General features: G+C 47.7%; 1 protein-coding gene across 1 annotated transcript in view; it reads right to left on the bottom strand.

Annotated features, from left to right (window-relative positions):
* The window catches only part of ATRNL1 (attractin like 1), a 742,727-nt gene that overhangs the window by 41,442 nt on the left and 680,422 nt on the right, over positions 1–20,863 (bottom strand). The window contains exons 32-33 of the mRNA XM_033841823.2: positions 20,053–20,123; positions 6,180–6,338 (exon numbers count right to left, since the gene is read on the bottom strand). The gene's annotated coding sequence lies outside the window, so the exon portion shown is untranslated. The remainder of the gene's footprint in view (positions 1–6,179; positions 6,339–20,052; positions 20,124–20,863) is intronic.

Below are 20,863 nucleotides of genomic sequence, written 5' to 3' on the forward strand. Positions count from 1 at the left end.
GTAAAGAAAGTGCTGACTCGTAAGAAATGTTTGTGTACGCATGCTTTCTTCTCAAGGCTGATTTATGGGAGAAAAACATCATGGGAAAGCATTTGGTTGGAGCTGAGAATTAAAAAGAAAAGTGCTTTTTGTCATTTCAGGTATGCTGCATGCCACATTACCCAGCAAGCCCGAGGTACACGGAGCTGTAGCCGATGGTCGCCGCCACCTGCCTTTGATGTGGCGACACTGAGGCTTTATTCTTCTGGTGAAAGGCCTTACCAAAGCAGCTCCCCCTTTTTCCGACTGCAGTGCCACGTGCATTGCTTTAGAGGACAAAGCCGGGGTCCATGTACCAGCCTCAGGCCAATTAAGCCTAAAACAAATGCTTAGGCTGCCAGAGCCCCGATGACACTTAGTGGGCCCCGACCCACAGCAGAAAGTCTGCCAGACGTGCGCCAGGAATCGGACTGATGCACCTACTCAGCGTCCATGGCTTCTCTGATGACGAGTGCTGTCGGCTGCTGGTTTAGGAGCACTTAAAACGCAAAAGCGTTAGAAAACGCAGTTGGTAAGCCCACAAGCCAGGCCCCCCTGGAGGCCATTTGCTGGACACACACTCTGGATTTTTCTACCAAGTCTAGGGGCATACATAGGAAAGCTGAGATGCAAGGTCAAAAAGGCCAGAGTTATTAAAGCAAGGGCTGAGAACTCTCCAAGGGTGAGAGGAGCCTCAGATCAGGTGGGAAAAAATCATGGATTTTTCATCAAGAAAACACAAGCTCAGCATGGAAGAGGAAACAATTATTCATAAAACCCACACATCGTAAATGCATGAACTCTCGTCCCATCGGAGAGAGATTCCAAGTGGCTAATAGCTTCAGGGTGATAAACTTGGGCTAGACTAACTTTGTGTTATAAATGGATCAAATCCACACAGTTTAGAGGTTACAAAATTGTTTGTTCCCACCAATGTATTTTCATAAAAGCAGCAGAAATAAGAAAATGAGACTTAAGAAGAAGATAACTTCAACTATTTGATTCCAGAAATGTTTCCTGAGTGCCTCCTATGTTTTGCTGAGAAAAATGCCTCCCTTTGGGAAGAAAGAAACAACCTCCCAGGAGTTTACAGTCTCCGGCAGCAGAGGCGCACTGACGGAGCACCTGAATGGGGAGGGACCCAGACAGTCATCATTTTCACCAATTTGCAGCAACCGAGCAACGCACATCAAAATGCACAGGCTGCCCCTTCCTCGGAGACTATCAAATAGGTCGGGACCAGGCAGGTGTGGTGTTAGAAAGCTCTCCAGGTCATTGTGCCAGACGACAATCTAGCCTAGTTCTTCTGTTGTCCAGATACACAAACTGAGGCAATGCAAGGTCTTTACTCCTTCTTGCTACTTCTTTTTTTTTTTTTTTTTTTGCAGTACGCGGGCCTCTCACTGCTGTGGTCTCTCCCGTTGCGGAGTACAGGTTCCGGACGCGCAGGCTCAGCGGCCATGGCTCACGGGCCCAGCCGCTCCGCGGCATGTGGGATCTTCCCAGACCGGGGCACGAGCCCGTGTCCCCTGCATCGGCAGGCAGACTCTCAACCCCTGCGCCACCAGGGAAGCACACTACTTCTTCTTCATCGTCACTTTTTTCACTGACTCACTGACAGTCACCTCCAATGTTGGGAGTTAAGACAGGGAGGGAAGGAAGAAACGGAGTTCAGCTACTTGCCGTGGCATGGACGGGGAAGGGCTGGGTTGACGGGGCCACCATCCTCTGTGAACGTCACCTTCTCCACATCCGTGACATAGCATCAGAGTGGCCCCTGCTGAGGTGGCTCCCAGGACAGACCTGGAGGCCACAGACACATCAGATGGCCTGCTGCCCCCGTAGCTCTTGACTAAGATGTAAGGTGCCATTGCTTTATTCCTCATAATATCAGAATGACTTTTATGTCCTCGTGCAGGCAGGGATCACTTCTTCTTTCTTTTCCCCCTTTACCTTTGATATTCTAAATTGCTTTGGACACACTAGGAGGAAAAGCCAGAAAGGGGCTAACGCGAGTCTTCCGCAGGACCTGGGACTCTCAGAGCCTTGGCGCAGGATCCCAGCTCTTGAGATCAGAGCTAACCTGGGAACAGAGTCAGCTTTAAAGAACCCAACTCAAGAAAAAGCCCCCTCACCTAGAGGGGTGGGGTAGGGAGGGTGGGAGGGAGGGAGACGCAAGAGGGAGGAGATATGGGAACATATGTGTATGTATAGCTGATTCACTTTGTTAGAAAGCAGAAACTAACACACGATCGTAAAGCAATTGTACTCCACTAAAGATGTTAAAAAAATAAAAAGAAAAAGAAAAAGCCCGAGTCGAGCAAAAACTGCATTTGTTAGGAGAATTCATGGAGAAAAAGAAAGTCTTCACAGGAATAAACATGATTTTTTATTAAAACCCAAAATTGCCAAGCGTGTGCAGCTTGCTGTCTGATTATCGTCCACAGGGAATCTGAAAATCTGGGGGAAAATAATGCACTGAGGAAAAAGTGCTGGGTCAGGGAAACAGAAGAGAAGCAGCGGAGGGCCCGGGAGGCGGGTCATTACCGATGCAGGAGATGGAGGGTGTCAGGGATCAGAATATCACTTGGAAGCTTCAGGGGGAAAAACTCAGACAGAGGGAAAGATGGTGTGGGGTCCCTTCCTCTGCAGGCACCTCTCCCCCTCCCCACTGCAGCACCCCAGCTGTGCGACGGCTCCTTTCCCCAGATCAGGACAAGGGGAGGGCGAGTATCACCGAGGCTCGTGATCACTGAAGTCGCTGCTTCTACCCAAGCCCGGGGGCTTACGTCCCCAAGAGCCCCTGCAGCTGGGATCAGACTCCATGTTTGCCTCTCAGTGATACTGAGGGAGTCTGCTTCCTGGTCTGTTAAGATGGGCAGATGAAAAGAGAAAATGTAAAGTCCCTTGGCCCAGCACCTGGGTCTTCCAGCAATTCAGTGCCCATCAATTCATCCGTCCATTCATTCGTTGTCAGTAATTTGATGGCTCTGATCTCTCCCCCGGAAATAAACCTGGAGTGTGCCCTACTCAGAATTGCCAGGTAAGACATAGCAAACTAACCCAACAGAAATGAAACAAAGCTCATACAAAACTCTCTCTCCCCAAACACAACCAAGCATCTTAGGCAGTAGGTGTAGTTGCTTCAAACATCACAATTCTGCCCAGTGCTTCCCAAACGTCAACCTGTTTTTGTGTGTCTGAACTATCTGTGTTGCTGTGTGTAGTAATGAATGCTCCTGTTTGTTGAGCGCTGCCAGAGCTGTGGAACCCAGACTCCATCAGTCTCCCTGTGGTTGCCAACAGCACAAATGCGAAGATTGGCTGCCTCACCCACCGCTAAGGAGTCCAGAGCCCGTATCCACAGCCCCAGCCAGAGGCATCCCTCAGCAGCTCAGGATTCCTCAAGCTGAGGCATCTTATGGGGACGAGGCTCAGGGTGGGGATGGAGTCGCCCCCTCTCTCCCTGCGTCACCTAACTCATTCTTAACAACAGCACCAAGCAGCTGGTTTTCTTACAGATAGCAGGTGAAATGGATCACATTGCAAAAGGATAAGAGCTCTGTTAAGTAGCATCTTCAAATCTTCCTTTGCAGATCATTAAATACTTAATCTGAGATGAAGCCGAGGTGTTTTAAATAACTGCTGATTAAGGAACAATTAGACATATTTAAGAAAATAAATTTGACACCATAGCGACAAAAAATATTAAAAATCCTCACATATGGAGATGCAGTCATTGAAAGTTGTATTCTGCTGTTTGTTTTTATTGTTTGATTTAGTGTGGGTGCCTCCAGGGCTCTGAGGTCCCCCTGGAGCGCTAATCCCATCCCCACATCAGCCTTCCTGAGGTGGGACCCATGGAGACCAGGGCCAAGGCACACCGTACCCGGGTCTAGGGCATCTGTTTTTTCTGCTACTGCAAGTCCAATTTCTGAAGTTGACTTCTAGAAGGGCCTTTTGAAAGCCCTTGAGCTGAGATGCATGCAGACCTGCTTCAGACTAAGGGTTTATAAATCCCTTTCCCAGGGAGAGACACAGCTCGGGGAGCGTTTCCAAAATTGGTGCAATTTGGGGCAACGAGATGTTTAGTCTAACAGGCCTCCCTTCCCACGAGGCAGCTTCCAAAAGCAGAGAAGATTCTGGCTGCCTCCGACAGAGCCTTCTGTAGGCTTCCTTTCCCGGGGCTTCTCAGCATTCTTCCACAGCAGACAAGATCCTTAGAAAGAACTGGAAGGCCTTCTCGCTGCACTCCTGTGCTGGCCCAAACCCTCTACCTCTCCCCGTGGAAGCAGAGGGGGGCTGCTCAGATGGGGCAGGAAGCTGCCAACCAGCAGACGGGGTGGGTCTGGAGAAGGAGAAGAGCTGGGCCCACCCCAACCCTAGCAGAGGCCAAGGGACCTGCTAGAGCCCCAGGCCTCACTGCTCTGGCAACTTCCTGGGCTACAGTTTCTGCCCCCATTCAAAGGAAATAAGCCAAGGGCTCAAACTGAAGCCTGGAGTTTCCTGAAGTCCATCAACAGGTTTTTTGGAGCATCTATTAGAATGCCAGACACCGTTCCAGGCAGTGAGGATCCAGAGGGGCACAGATACCCTCTCCTGATGAAAGAAGACAGTGAATACACAGACTTGGAAGATAAAGGAAGACCACTCAGAGGAGAACAAGCAGAGGTTATATTCAGAGCTTCCTAGAGCAGGGAGTCAGCCACTGTCACTCGTGTTAGGCAGAGTCAAAGGCAGGCAGGGAACTGGGATGCCTTTAAGGTGGACATAGGGGAAAGACTTCAGGTGTGCCCTGGCTGGAGGTCGCTGGCCTCAGGAAGCTACAGAGGGGTTAACAGGGCATCCTATGTGCTTCGTTAGGGGAACATATTTGTCTCTCTTGGGTAGGTCCTGAGTTGGAGGCGGGGAGGCAAAAATTAGAGGGAGCTGGCACTGTCTGACTCAGTCTGGACCATTCTGGGCTGGCTGCTGCAGAAGTGGTGGGTTACAGTTTATTGCCATATGTGGTCTAGCCACTGTCCATTTGTATATTTAGTCTCTCACAAATCAATACGTAATGACGGGACCATGACGAGATACCACTGTATACTGGTTAGAACGGTGAAACAAAAAACAAACCAAAAAACCAACACCACCAAGTGCTGGTGAGGATGCAGACCAACTGCAGCTGCCGTCTCTTGCTGGTGGAAATGTAAGATGGTACAGCTGCTCTGGCAAAGGATTGCCAGATTCTTGTAAAGTTAAACATACAGTTACGTATGGCCCAGCAACTCAACTCCTAGGTATTTACTCAAGAAAAAATGAGACCTTATGTCTTCACAAGAACTTGATCACAAGTTGCTGTAGCAGCTGTAATCATGTCCCCTCAAAACTGAAAACGACTCACATATCCTCAGTAGGAAATAGATAAACAGCCTCTGGTCGCCCACACAATGGAATACTACACAGCAACAAAAGGAAAGACCCGCCATATCCAACATCGTGAATGAACCCCACACGCATTACACGAAGGAAGGAAGACAGGCGCAAAACACCACATACTGTATGACTCCATCCTTTAGGTGATGCTCTGCAAAAGGCAAAACTGTAAGGACAGAAAACAGATTGCTGAGGACCAGGTGTGAAGGGCTTGACTCCAAGGGGGAGCGAGTGAATTTGGGGAGTGAAGGAGCTGCTGTCTATCTTGATGGTGGTGATGATTAAAGGGCTGTACGTTTTTTGTCAATGTTCAGAGAACTGTGCATTAAAAAAGGGGGTGAATTTTACTGTATATAGATTATATCGGAAAAATGGAAAAAATATAATGGGAAGTTATAACTATTATGAAGAAAAATAAATCAGGCTAGGGGAGAGCTAAGGGGATGCATTTTAGATGGGTGGTCAGGGAAGGTAGGGGAAGTGACATTTGAGCAGAGAGTGAACGGGGGAAGTGGGGCATGTGAATGTCTAGGGGAGAAGGTTCCAGACCAAGGGACATAGTGCAGGGGCCTGAGGCCTGTGCCGCAGGGAGGGTTTCAGGAACAGTTGGCTGGAGAGTGAGAGAGGACATTAGAGCTGCAGCCCTAAATCCCGGCAAGCACGTTAGATTTTAAGTTGGCTGGTGGCCATCGGAGGGTTTGATGAGTGACATGATGCAACTTATGCATTAAAAGGCTTACCCTGGATGGAGCATGGAGGATGGAGCAGGGCCTGGTGAGGTGGTGACGGGGGGTGACGGCTCGGACCAGGCAGGTGATGGTGGTGACGTGAGGGGTGGTCCTCCGATCTGGATTTGGGGCACCTGGGCTGGTTGAGACAGGATTTTGCTGATTGGCTCTCTGCGGGTGGTGAGAAAATATGAGAAAAGGAGGGTCTGGAGTGAGTTAAGTGGTAAGCCAGGTAGGGTGGGCCGGGCACTGGGCGCAGCCAGAGCAAAGGCTGGGAGGCCAGGGAGGTGGGGAGTAGGGTGCAGGGTGGGGTGACCCCTCTCCCCGAGGGATCTTTTTTTTGTGTGTGTGTGGTACGTGGGCCTCTCACTGTTGTGGCCTCTCCCGTTGCGGAGCACAGGCTCCGGACGCGCAGGCTCAGCGGCCATGGCTCACGGGCCCAGCCGCTCCGCGGCATGTGGGATCCTCCCGGACCGGGGCACGAACCCTTGTCTCCTGCATCGGCAGGCAGACTCTCAACCACTGCGCCACCAGGGAAGCCCTCTCCCAGGGATCTTGCTCTGGATCCTTGGAGGGCCCTGAAGGAAGTCTCCACCCCACTGTCGCCAGGTCTCCACCTCCACCTCCTGCCACTGTTCTCCCAAGACATAGCCATCGGTGTCCAGCCCGAGGCCCCGCAGCCACCCCTGCACGCGTCCTGTCTCCCATCCTTGGGCTCCTCTTGTCCCCTCATTCTTCTCTGACAGCCTGGCCTTGGCCTCGGGCCCTGCTCCCCTCTCCTCTGTCGTTTCATGGATCTCTTCCATTTCAGGGTCCGGCTTTCCTATGGCTGCTCCCGAATCTACCTTCCGAGCTCTACTCTTTTCCCACCAGCTGCCCCACGTTTCCTTCTGACTGTGGGAAGTTCTTTGGCAACTCAAGTTCAAGAGTTCGAAACGCGAGTCTTTGCTCTGTGCCCTCTGAATACGCGGGGCACCCCCAGCCGCCCACGCGGAAACTCCCATCTGTCCCCAGTCTTCAATGACAAGCTCCAGAGACGTGGCAATTAACCTCTTGGGCACCTCTGGTCAAGTCTGTCCCTTTCCTGCCATTGTCGCAGCCATTGCCTGGGCTCAGGCCCACATTCTGGCCCCCGGCCATGACCTCCTGATAGGTCCCTCGTTTTTCTCCAACCCCTCCCCCATGCTATCGGGATAACTTTTCCAAAATTTCCGTGTGTTGTCAGAGGCTTCCTTACAATCCTCACCAAAATAGCTCAGTTGAGAGAGTGTGAGACTGAAGACGCGCCTTCCTTATAAACGCCTGTGGGGTGAAAGTCTTGTTCCTTAGCAAGAAGCCCCTCCTGGCTTCTCCTTCTCGCCCAAGGTAACCACACAATTTACCATCCAAACCAGGACACTTCTGAACAAGAGGGCACCCTTAGAGGTCAGGCTGGGACAGCAGCATTTACCAGAAAACAAGGGCACCTCGCTCCAGCCTCATCTGCTGCCCTGTCTCCCATCCCCACGCCAGTCATGATCCCGATGGGGCCACAGGCATCAGATCAGCCTTCTGTCCATGGGCCACGTTGTTTTTTCTGTTTGTTTGAAATGACTCTCCTCCTCCCCTGCTGAATTTAACCCTGCTTCTCCTTCAGACCTGGCTCTACCCCCATGTGTCTGTGAAAGTCAGCTAGAAAGTTCCCGGGGCGCCCTCAAAAACCCCTCCTGGGCTTCCCTGGTGGCGCAGTGGTTGAGAGTCCGCCTGCCGATGCAGGGGACACGGGTTCGTGCCCCGGTCCGGGAAGATCCCACGTGCCGCGGAGCGGCTGGGCCCGTGAGCCGTGGCCGCTGAGCCTGCGCGTCCGGAGCCTGTGCTCCGCAACGGCAGAGGCCACGACAGTGAGAGGCCCGCATACCGCAAACAAAACCCAAAAAACAAAAATCCTCCTGTTCCCTCTGGCTCTGCAATGGTGAGACCTCTGGCCCTGGACTCCTGCAGACAAGGCTGCAAACCTTGAGCAATTCCTTAAGATTAGACACCTCAGTTTCCACACCTATAAAATGGGTGTAACAGCACCATCTTTCAGGCCCTTGTGGGCATTGAATGACAGACATAATGTACGGGAATCACTCAACTGTGGTGGGGGACACTCAAATGATTACAGTCTCACAGAACTTATCACACTGCGGTGCAGACAGTGGCTACCTCCATAAAACCAGAAAGCTTAAAGCCATGGTTTTCTCTGCTCGTTATACCCCCGGCACAGTCCTGACTTCCTAGCAGGTGCCAGCAGACATCTGAATAATGGAGGACTCCACGGGGAGGCGACAGAGAAGGCAGGCAGCCCGGCTGACCGACTGGAGGCTCTCCTCTCAAGTGTCAAGTGTAATCACTAGCTGCTCCTTTGCAAGGGGTCCCGGCGAGAAGCCGAGTCCTAGGAAGGTCTGGAGAGAAGAGATGGTTTATGAAACGCAGACTTGAATAAAACATCTACCTGCAGGGTAACCCCCTGGGCTACTCTTCCGATGGTTCCACTGAGTATGCTGTGAGCTCATTAGTCGGAAGCTCACGTCATTGGTCTTTAATAATGGAATATCTCCCCATCTTTTGGCGCATCTTATATACGTGTTTAAATCTCATTAGTGCCACACTTCACTGCTCTCCTACAGCCTTTCACATTACGCCTGTTCTCAGCAGAAGCTGTGAGCGCTCCCAGCAACTTGCAGTCACCACAGGTCCACTGCCTTCTAACAGGTTCAAGGGGCCCAGTGGATGAGGCAGTTCAGAGGCCTTTCTTAATGAATCCAGCATCACCACGGACCACGTGGCCCCCTAATCCAAGGAGGTGAGAGAGAGGCAGCACGCAGGACCTGAAATACAGGCAAAGGCTATTTGCTATTTTGCTAAAGCTGGAACAAGGGGGCTTCTTTCATGGAGGATAAAAGACTAAAAATCAATGACAGGGCTGTCTGCAGGCTCAAGTTTCATCTCATCTCAAGAAAGAAAAAAAAACACACACAGGAATCAGTTACTCCAGTCTTTCTCTATTAGATTTATTTCGAAGATGTCACTGGCGTTGGCAGTCAAGGGGTATCGGCTATTTATCTGAAGGATACTTGATAATCCATTTGTTTATTGATTGGGTTAAGCAGGTGTATGTAACCTTGTTTACTTGGAAGGATAAGAGATCCTGTATTATGTGAAAGAGAAATTTTCTATGGGTTCAAAAGAGTTCTGTTAACATAGCAAAAGACAGAAAGTTATTGGGGTGGAAAAATAAAAGCAAGTGCTGTCTAAGCTCTCAGCAAATTCAGAGGAACCCAGAAAAGTATGTGAAATTGAAGATCTGCAAAGAGGGCGGACATTTTCTCATAGAATCATAGGTGGAGAGAAATGAACCAGTGCCCGGGACCGGTTGGAGGGGCGGGAGCTCAGGAGACATTGCTCCCCAGTTTTCACGCTGGCTGCCTGCAGACACGAATTCTTGTGAGGAACACAAAGAGGGAGCTGGAGACTCAACCGTAAAGACGGCGAAGTGAAATGTTAGTACGTGTGAAGGAGGAAGCTTGCCAGAGGAAAATCACTGGAGCCTTATAAAGGGTCAGGCATTTTAGACAACGGTGAAGTTTTGGTTGCTTAAAAAATGTTCAGAAAACAAGCTACACATGGACAAAGTTGTAAGTCAGTTCCTTTGAGACAGGAGCAAAGAATCTTATAAGCAAACCTTTGTAACTTTGAAAGGCAGTCACATCACCATAAGCATGGTTTTCTTTCTCTGCGAAGAAAACCATTTAATAAACACTTTGGACTGATTGCATTTACTCAAGGCTGAAGTCAGGATTTTCTCCTTGTCAGGTGCTGCTGTCTGAATGCTTGTGTCCCACCCACCCCCCCAATTCATATGTTGAAATCCCAACCCCAAAGGTGATGGTGATAGGAGGTTCGGCCTTTGGCAGGTGATGAGGTATTGACGGTTGAGCCTTCATGATGAGATTAGTGTCCTTATAAAAGATATTCCAGACAGCTGGCTGGTCCATTCTGCCCTGTGAGGACACAGTAAGAAATCGCTCTCCGGGAAACAGGCTCGTCAGACACTGAATCTACTGACTCAGCAGTCTTGGACTTCCCCGCCTCCAGCACTAAGAGAGATAAATTTCTGTTGTTTATAAGCCGCTCAGTTTATGGTATTTTGTTACAGCAGCCTGAATGGATGAAGACATCGGGGCTAAACCCATTTTACTATAATGAGAGAATCACAGTGTGTTGGAGGTGGGAGTGGCCTCAGCTCTCCCCAACGCTCTCATCTTGCAGAGGAGAATGTAAGAGAAGAGGTAACTGTGGTTCTGAAGAACCTAGGGGCAGGACAGGAATAAACACGCAGATGTAGAGAATGGACTTGAGGACACCGGGAGGGGGAACTGTAAGCTGGGATGAAGTGAGACAGTGGCATGGACATATATACACTACCAAATGTAAGATAGATAGCTAGTGGGAAGCAGCCGCATAGCACAGGGAGATCAGCTTGGTGCTCTGTGACCACCTAGAGGGGTGGGATAGGGAGGGTGGGAGGGAGACGCAAGAGGGAGGGGATATGGGGATATATGTATACATATAGCTGATTCACTTTGTTAGACAGCAGAAACTAACACACCATTGTAGAGCAATTAGACTCCAACAACGATGTTAAAAAAAAAAAAGAGGTAACTGATCCCTCATCGTGCAGCTACTTGCTCAGCAGAAGAAGCTGACCCATGACCACAGAGCTGGCTGCTGGGGCCTGAGGACCACGCCGGGGCCAGCTTGAGTGTGTGAATGATGGCCACCAGAGGGAGAGGACGGTCATCTGAGGAGATGATGCAAGGCATCCCTGCACCCAAATATTTCTCTAGGCCTCAACCCCCACCCCACCTCACTACTGACGTGGGTACGGGAGGTGGCAGCCAGTGACACCTGGGCCGCGCCTACAGCTCTTCCACCTGCAGGTGGCGCCTCTAGGATTTCTAGGTTCCGTGTCGGATGCCATGGTTACACTAGATTCTGCTTTGCGTCTTACCCTTTGACTTCTGCGGGCTTATGATTTTCCATGTGATGTCCATTTAATCAGACCCTCTGGTGTCCTGCAACCCACTGTTTACTGATTATGCCTCATCTCAAATTATTTCCTCAACTACCATCCACCAGACTGAACCCCAGCCTCTGGAGAGGGAGTCCCCCAGGTTGAGGCATCTCTAGTCCCCTAAGGGGTCTGATTGGTTCATTTTCTCCCTCCTACCTCTTAGGTCTCCTGTGGACCTTGTGCTCAGTGTACTTCTGGGTGTCCTTGGCAGGCAGCTCAGTGTGAGTCCCGCCTCCCTGGGCAGACCACCAAGACTCTGTTTCTGCCTCTGTAAGTGGAGAGTAACAGCAGCTGCGTCACAGGTGACTGGTGTGGACTGAACGGAGCAGGAGATCGTATTCTTAGAACAATGGCGTCACAGCAAGTGTTAATACGTGTTAGTCCCCTTTGGGTGGCTCTTTGCTTGGATCGTGGATATTTTTAGTTCACGTAGGCATCACATTCGATGAGTTCACGGGGTGAATGAGACCGCCCAGAGGAAGCCATCATCTGTTCAGATCAGCTCTGCTGGGAAGGCAGTAAAAGTGGATCAAACGCCCACCCAAACTCTCTCCAAACAGTGAGCTGAAATCTAGGGCTTAAAGTAAAGTTTTCGTTCATGGTGGGTGAAATAAAGTTGTCGTATTGGGTATAATACTTCATAAGCCACTTAACTCAGGTGTGTAAAAAGGGTAACTATTCCCCGCTACTCAAACTGTTTTTTTCCCTCAAGCGTCTGTGCCAACTGTGGCAGAATTTAAGGCAAGTTAAGGAAACTCAGCGACCTGAAGGTCTCTCCTAAGGTTTCCAGCCATTATCAGTCCCTCAAGGCATGTCCACCCTCTTGTGGGCAAGGTGATGGGAAGCAGGGGTGTGCCCCATGTCAATGGGGAAGATGCTGTTTGTCCCCTGCCACCTTCCATTCATGATGGCATCTCTGGTGATGGCCACCACCCTGTTTTGCCTATCAGCATCCCCGTTGGTATCTTCCAAGGCAGCTGGTCCTCCACTGGCCTTGGACTTGGGCGATCCACGGGCTGTTGCCAACAGCCGAGACCTTACGGCCCCGATGTGCACAGGTGTGCACGTGCGTTCTCCCATGCCCTGTGGTCTTAGAGCAAAGAGAGGGACAAGGGCTTCAACTCTTCGTCCAGCTTTCTCTTCTTCTCTAGATTCTCCCTGTTGTCCACGTAGCATCCTCAGCCCATTTCCGTGGCTGAAAGTGTCTGAGGGCAGAGGCCCACTGGCTAAATATCCTGTCACACCTCTTGCTCGTGCTACGCCTTGGACCTCAGGATCTCAAAATCCAGAACTGAATGTTAACGTACTTTCTTTCTTTTTATATTTTACTTGGTCATTCTTTCTCAGGGAACGAGGAGCCAGATCTGCTTTGCTTGACCATCTGCTTTATTGGTGGGAGGAGTACCACTAAGATGATGTAAACAAAAAAAAAAAAAAAAAAAAGAAAGGACAAAGTCCAGAAAACAAAACCAAAAATAAAAACAGAAGCCCACCCAATAAACGTCACATATCAGGCCTCTCCACGGGCAAAAGTTTGTGATGCAAGGCACAGCGATGGTGGCCAGAGAGCTGAGCAGCGAAAGGTAAGCTGGCTCTTTCCAAACAAAGGAGTCAGGACCAGGGGCGAGGCTCTGTGCCCCGCAGAACTGGAGGTGAGAAGCCGGCTCCGGAGTGCCCGACTCGCCGGCGGTGGGATGGGCGGTTACGAGCATCATTTAGCAGCACAGTGCGTTTAGGAGCAGACATCAAGGCTGCGAGCTTACTTCTGAGAAGAAGCTGCGCTTGCAAGATTGTGACAGCGTCTTCCCTCTCCTTCCCAGCAGTGCAAACAACCATTCTTCACGTTAGTCTGTCTCATGTCAGACCCTCATCCATCTCTATCCGAATGGCCTGTGATGAACACTGTCCAAAGAGCTTCTCTAAAAGCCTCACTAGCACAAACGTGCCAACGCCAGGAGTGGCTCCTCCCCGCTGGAGGTCACGCCCCACCGTCTGCAGAATTACCGCCCCCCTGAGACGGGAGCTGTGGCCTCTGCCCACCGTGGCAGCCCCTGCTTTGCATGAGACCTTCTCATCCCCACTAAGTCTTTTCTGGTCCCATCTTGCGTCTCTCCATGGCTGCTAGTGACCACTCTTTATTCATTTCAGTGGCATGTTTAGTCCCCTCCGAGCTTCTGCTTTTGACCTTTCTTAGTCTTTCTGTCAAATGGTTTTGGTGGAGAAAAGTGCAATTTACCCGGCACTGGAAAGCACAGGTAAAGTTGGTTTTCTAATTGTACTTCTTTGCTCTGAGCTGCTGAAGTCAGGCTCAGCGGTGTGTGTGTGTTGAGGGCGGGGCTCACCTCATGCCTCCCTCCTCCTTCTCTCCTTTCCCCCACATGCCCTTTCTGCATCTGGTTGAGGCAAGATGATGATGGTGACCAGGGACCTGCAGTGGTCACGCACAGGTGATTTGCCTCCCTAGGCTTCCTGGGGCTAATTTCTTATCCTAACCCAAAGAGGATCTTATTTTGACAGTGTTTGAATGTCTTGTAAAAATGAATCTATAATTCCATCGGCAAACTATATTAAAATAATGAAAAGGCAACATTGCTGGATTAAAAATTGTGCCACAGGGAATTGTAGGGACTGAAAGACGGGTGTATCACCTTCCTGGGGCTGCTGTAACAAATTACCACAAACCTAGTGGCTTAAAACAACAGAAGTGTATTTTTTTACAAGCTCTCGAGGCCAGTAGTCTGAAATGAGTCTTATGGGGCTAAAGCCAAGCATTTGGCAGTGCTGCTTTCCCCTGGAGGCTCTAGGAGAGAATCCCTTCCTTGCCTCTTCCAGCTTCTGGTGGCCAGTGGCATTCCCTAGCTTGCAGCTGCATCACTCCAATCTTGGCTTCTGATGTCACACTGTCTTCTCTTTATCTGAAGTCAAACCTCCCTCTGCTTTATTCTTATAAGGACACTTATGATTACAATTAGGGCCTAACCGGATAATCCAGGACAATCTATCCATCTCAAAATCCTTACCTTAATCCTATCTGTCTCTTTTGCAGTAACTGTACAGGTTTCAGGAATTAGGACATGGATATCTCTGGGGGCCATTACTCAGCCCACCAAAACAGGGAGACCGTTTTCAGCTTGGGCCCCAGGCAGGAAGGGATCCTTCTAGCCAAAGGGAGTGGATGACACCTGTGCCCTTTGCCTCAGCACTCAGGGAGGTCATCAGCCTGGTCCAAGTGCCAGTAGATGAGGGACATGGCTGCAGGGCCCCTCAAGTGGACCCAAAGTATTCCCCGGGTTAGCACACACCATAAGCAGACATCACTTTGCAGAGTTGTTTTGGAGAGAAAATCATGGTCACCAAACCAAGTGATAATTCCAAGCGATGAGAGATTAGAAGATTGTGGCAGACACTGCTGGTTGCCCACCCCAAGGCCCTTCCCATCTTTACTGCAGGCATAATTCTGATTTTCCCAAACCGAACATGCCCAGCCCCAGGGGGTGAATCCGCATTGGTCACAGTCTCATGCCCACCTGATCACCATGGGGCCTCTTGTTAAATGCAGATGCAGACTCATTAGGTCTGAGGTGGGTCTAAGACCCTGCAACTCTAACAGGCTCCCTGGTGAAGTGGATGTGCTTCTCTTTGGACCACACCTTGAGCAGAGAGGATCTAAGCCAATCACAGCAATCACACCGCCCCTTGCCAGAGACTAGTCCAGGGTAAGCATGTGACTCAGTCTTAGCCAATGAAAGCTACAAGAAGATGAGCTGAAGGTCAGGGTGGACTTCTGAGAGAGATTTCCTTCCTGATGAAAGACAAGAGAATTCTAAAGAGAAAATAATACTGCCCTCACCCCTCCCTTCCTGCTTTGTGCAATGTCATCAGAGGACATGAGGCCTTGAGCTATGGCAGCTATCTCGTCACCAAGACGCACATACTTGAGGAGAAAAGCCAATTCACTGAGGAGGGAAATGAGGGGAACATCTCTGAGCCATCAAAATCCCAGGACTCCTACTGCCAGATTTTCTTGTTAAGTAATATATAGATTCCATATGGTTTAATCCACGGTTGCTCAGGTTGCTATTGTTTGTAGCTGGATACACCTAACCTCAGAAGGAACCTACAGAACAAGGAAAGGCACAGAGAATTGGAGTCCAGATACGACCACCAGAAGAAGACTAAAGACCCACCAGTTCTTCACAGTGAGGAGCAACTTTGGATTGCTGTATGAACCTCACTGCATGGCACGCAATCATTACTACGAGGCTTTATGCAGTTACTATATGGTAAGTGTGCCTTTGGTTCTCATTCCTGAGTTTGTAACAGGGTCTCAAGAACCCTTTAAGCATCTTCATAAGTCACAATTGGGTAAATCCTACCTATAATAATTAGGATTCTGATGTTGACACAACTGCTAAACCCTTTAAGTCACACACTTCCCCTTTTATCTAAAATATCTAAAACCCCTCCACATTAGATATTTCGTGCACGTCCTTTTCAGTATGTTTATTTCAGCCGGGGTACCACATCTCATGCCCACGCTTCCCAAATCAGCCAGGTGTCCCTCAGCTCCATGCGTCACAGCAATCAGTCACAGGATTAATTAATCCTCAGTGTAACTTAAGCTACTTTCAAGAAAACCCCAGGAAAATAGACATAAATACCTATTTTTCTTGCTGAATTGTTTGTTCGAATTCCCTCTCATTTCCTCATTGAGATCAGACTTAATTATGCAATATCGTAGAAATACACAAACATCTGTGATTTTATTTCTAAGCACATTTGAATGACAAAGAATTCAGTGTCCTGTGTGGTTTCAGGAACATGATGGACCTTCTTGAGGCTGGGGGTAGGGGGAGTGGGGAATAAAGAAGGAAGGAAAAAATAACTTCCTTTATTCAGATGATATGGGATTCAAAATATGTCAAACAATCAAAGGAGAAAGACTTGTGACATTTCATAGTGCAGGTTCTAGGTTCTATACTGATTTTTCTTTTAAGGAGTAAATCTTAAGGATGTCACCATTGTCTTTGGCATATGGTTATAGCATGCCTGCAGCACTGATTAGCTACATAACTTTTAATCGAGCAGGTTAAATTATGTCTGACAATTCCCCTCCCATCCAGCCCTGTCCTTCTATTTTCTGAGTCAGCACACTCACTCCTAGAGGAGCCTGCATCTTGCAGAGCTGTCACTTCTATCAAACACAATGCCCTCAGGGCTTATGCTCATCATTAAAGAAAAGAAAAAACTTGTTAGAGTATTAGCTGAGCCCAGTGCAGCGCCGTTAATTTTTAGAGATGTATCTAGGTCATACATCTGCATGTTGCATATAAACACACCAGCTAGTTACCCAGTATTTGCATGTTTCTGAACTGTTAGAGCCATGCTTGTTGGAGAACTGCTGTTTATTTTGGCCCCGAATGGAGAATAATTGTTTCTCCATGATATAATCATAGAGTAACTGGGATGCTTCTTCTGAAAGTTGGCCGCCACAAAAATATTTCCAACCATCTCTTTTGGAGACTAAAGGACATTAACATTCCTGTTTCTGTTAACTAATAGTTCTTTATATAGAAGAATCTTTTTTTTTTTTTTTTCTAGTTGCGGTGAGCAGAGGCTACTCTTCGTTGCAGTGCGCGGGCTTCTCATTGCAGTGGCTTCTCTTGTTGCGGAGCATAGGCTCTAGGAGCACGGGCCTCAGTAGTTGTGGCACACGGGCTCAGTAGTTGTGGCTCGTGGGTTCTACAGCACAGGCTCAGTAGTTGTGGTGCACAGGCTTAATTGCTCTGCGGTATGTGGGATCTTCCCGGCTCAGGGTTCGAACCCGTGTCCCCTTCATTGGCAGGCAGATTCTTAACCACTGCACCACCAGGGAAGCCTTAGAAGAATCTTTTGATGCCCAAATGATTCAGTAATTCTCCACATCTCATTTTATCTTCTGAGTAGAAAGAATGTCCCTTTAGAGGCAATGAAGATTTGACACACAGCTGAAACAATGAAGTCACAATATGTTGTCCTTTGGGTAGAAATTAAGCTTCACTGAGAAATAAAATAAGAATTGAGTATTTTGGTGGTGGTGAATAAAGAATATTTGAAGTATGTGTACCTCAAAGGCGTTCTGTTATAAAAGATAAAGAAAATGTGCGAGAAGGCTGCAACAGCCATTTCTTTCAGTGTGATACCATGCCAATCCAAAACGTAACCCAAGCAGGCCAAAATCAGAATAAAAACTTTGACCTTGTAAATGCCACCGCTGTGAAGATCTGTGTGCCATTTTAAGGACAGGTATTTCTTGTGAGGCTGAACTAACCTGATGGGTTCTAACACAGCCTTCTCACAGCTGATGTCATAAAAATCTAAGGAACAGGAACCCAGGCAAGCACAATAGCATCGTCAGCCAGTAAGAATTCAGAGACAACCAGCTAGTATGTCCTGATGTCCTGAGATGGACCTTCGCGAGACAGATGAGAAAACTGAGGTTGAGAAAAAGTGAAGGAGCCTGACTAGTTCCGTCACCACGCTTTAATTGAAAAGTGCAGTGCATCAATTCCTATTATTGTGGAACCTGTGTAAAGTAAAGTTTTCCAAACGTAGCTGGCATTCATGATAGTAACACGAGAGTTCTAGGAAAGAACTGTAATGCTTTTCATAGCAACTTGTAATGCGATTTGAACTGATACAAATTTAGGGCACGCACTATAACCTGTGCTTTATTCTCTGAGAGCTCAGAACCCCGGGAAGAGCTGGGTAAGCGACGGTGCAAGACAGAATCCAGCAAAGACAGGACTGTTCAGTAAAGGGTGGGGAGAGAGTAGAGGAGGGCGCTGTGCTGAACATTAACCAAATGGAGTAGTAACGATGGACAAGTGAGTCCCTATGAGGGCCCTGACCGCCTTTCTGATGACCTTTTACACTGAGCTTCGATGAACATTCCAACCACAGTCTAGAGATTTGTCAGTCCCAACAAAGTGGAATACTGACAATATGATCACATCGAGATGTAACTTGTAGTTGCAAAGTCACATGCGATTAGATCACTGGCACTTTTGTGACTCAGTGATATGACATGATTAGGTCTGAAGCCAGACCATGAACACGCACGATGATTGTGTGATTAACCAGGCCGCCTAATGGGCACGGTGAGTCACAGCATCTGAAAGTCTGAGACTGCCTGGAGCTGAGGAGTTAGAGCTCATTTTCATGATAGCTCCAAAAGATGAGATTGCTCACTAGAAAGGGGAAAATATCCCTTCGATCAAAAATGTTTCAGTTATTAGATATTATAGTAAGGGAATGATGGTTGGAGTTTCTGACATCATTTTCTTGCCATTGTCTGAAGGTTTTGTGTTAATTAATCACCAGCAGGTTCAGGCGAAGCAGCACACTGTGATAGGTTCTTTCCCATATCTGCCACTTGCACTTGGGAAGCTTAATATGCTAAGCCTTAGTTTTCTCATCTGTAAAACAGGGATTCTAATATTCCTTTCTTATTGGTTGTAAGAGGGTTAAATAACATGCAAAGTGTCTGGCACATAGTAGGTGCTATTAAATATTTGAACTTTTAGGAGATATATGTCACAACAGAATCATCTTCAAGAAGCTTGTTTCATACCCACTGATTGATTTTAAGGGTAAATGTAAATGCAATTAAATTACCATTCATACGTATACGTGAGAACCTAGTCTCCCCAACCCCAAACTGCCTTATGATACGGGAGTCAGAAAAACCCTACAGCACTGATGGAACCAAAGCAAATCACAATTGAACTTATCACATTACGTGGGATAATCATACAGCTGAGGGAAACACTAGGCCAATTCATGACCCACCGACATAATTACACTACATGTCAAGGAAAGCTGAGCAAATGAGGTCAGCCTGTGCAGTGGGTGGGCAGTTGCCCAGACGGAGGCTTTATGAATGGGCTTCCCTCCGAAGCTCTATATCAGCAATTTTAGCACCACTTCGAGAAAGGTAAAAGAATTGGGCCCTTAAGTAGAGTTCCCCAAACTTGTCTGTTGAATTAATTGGAGCCCTTATTTAAAAGAGATACCGGACAGAGCCCCAGATCATTCTTATTATCAGCAGGGCTGGAAAACATCAGCCTGGTCCAGCTCTTCACAAGTCAGTCTGGCTTCTGGCACTGCCCATTAGCACAGGTGTACTAGATTGTTATTTCCATTCAAAAGTTTGTTTGCAAATGTTTGTGATTCCAGCAAAGCCCTCAGGGGATCTCCATGAGTTAAAATGTAGGCACTGATGTCATCTCTCTGCCTAAATCCCCCACTTAGTCCCTGCCCAACTGGTCCAGAAATTCACCCAGAGTTCACCTCAGAGACACACAAGGCCCACTGCTTTCTGGTAGAGGATCTCTGAAAACACACTGGAATGTATGAGGGACACGGACTCATTGTTCAGTGCTGCACTCAAACCATGGCTGCCTCCTTCTGATTGATTTGTTTACAACAGCAGTTCTCAAAGCGGGGTCATCAGCTCCTGCCTCAGCACCACCCAAGAACTTGTTAGAAATAAAACCTCTCGAGCCGCATCCCAGAACTTCTGAATCAGAAACTCTAGGATTGGGCCCCAGAAATCTATTTTAATAAGCCCTCCAGGTGATCCTGATGTATTCTAAAAGTTTGAGAACCACTGGCTAAAAATATATTTTTTTCTTTCTCACTTATTTCAATATAGTGAACCAGTAAGTATTTAACTAGTTAGGCCTCTCAAGCATTTCTTGAGATTTTTCTATATTCAGTTAGAGGAAGGAAAAAAAAAAAACCCACCTCATTTCACATGATTGACATTCCTGCAAAGTGGTCTTGATTTGAGGACATCAAAATGAGACGATCAAAACCTGATGGTTAGGAAAGAAAGGCAGTATTTTAATTTCATTACTTTGAGTATTTACGTTCATAAGCCATAGTCTCCTGATGAAGTCATTTTTTACAAAAACTATGGTCTAATCATACTGTAATTCCTCTTCAAGGTGCAACTTTTACATAGATTATGAGTGTTTCCATGTACATAATGCAATGTGACTCAGCAGCTCAGACTGTGAATAGTCATTCAGGACATTGTCCAAGGGGTGAAAAGAATTTTTTAAACCTAATGCTCATTTATGACTCAATTTCTGTAATTCATTTGTAACAAATATGTGAATATACTTTTACATAAACATGTTCTACATTTACAAGTGTATATAACAAATAAGGGTATGAGATGTATGTATAAATACATCCTATGCAGAGAGAGAAATGCTTGTAAATAAACAGGCTTTAAATGGGAGAAGTCCATGAAATACACACACAAATATATGAGGAAAACCATATTATGTAATACAATAGACTCTATTTAATAATTCTCACATTGATTTATAAAACTCAAAAAAACAAAGTTAAATGAACAGGAATTGAAAGTGCATGATGGATGCATCCCTCATAGCTTTTAAATCTCTTCTATTTGATTAAAAATTCCTAGTTCCTCTTCACTGAATTGTTTAGAGTTTTTGAGCAGCCTCTGCCCTGATTAAAACAAATTAGCATCAAAGATCCCCTGTTGAATGAGAAATCATTAATTGAGAAACATGCAATGCTC

This window comes from Tursiops truncatus, chromosome 16, assembly GCF_011762595.2.
Source record: "Tursiops truncatus isolate mTurTru1 chromosome 16, mTurTru1.mat.Y, whole genome shotgun sequence".
Classification (NCBI taxonomy): Eukaryota; Metazoa; Chordata; class Mammalia; order Artiodactyla; family Delphinidae; genus Tursiops; species Tursiops truncatus.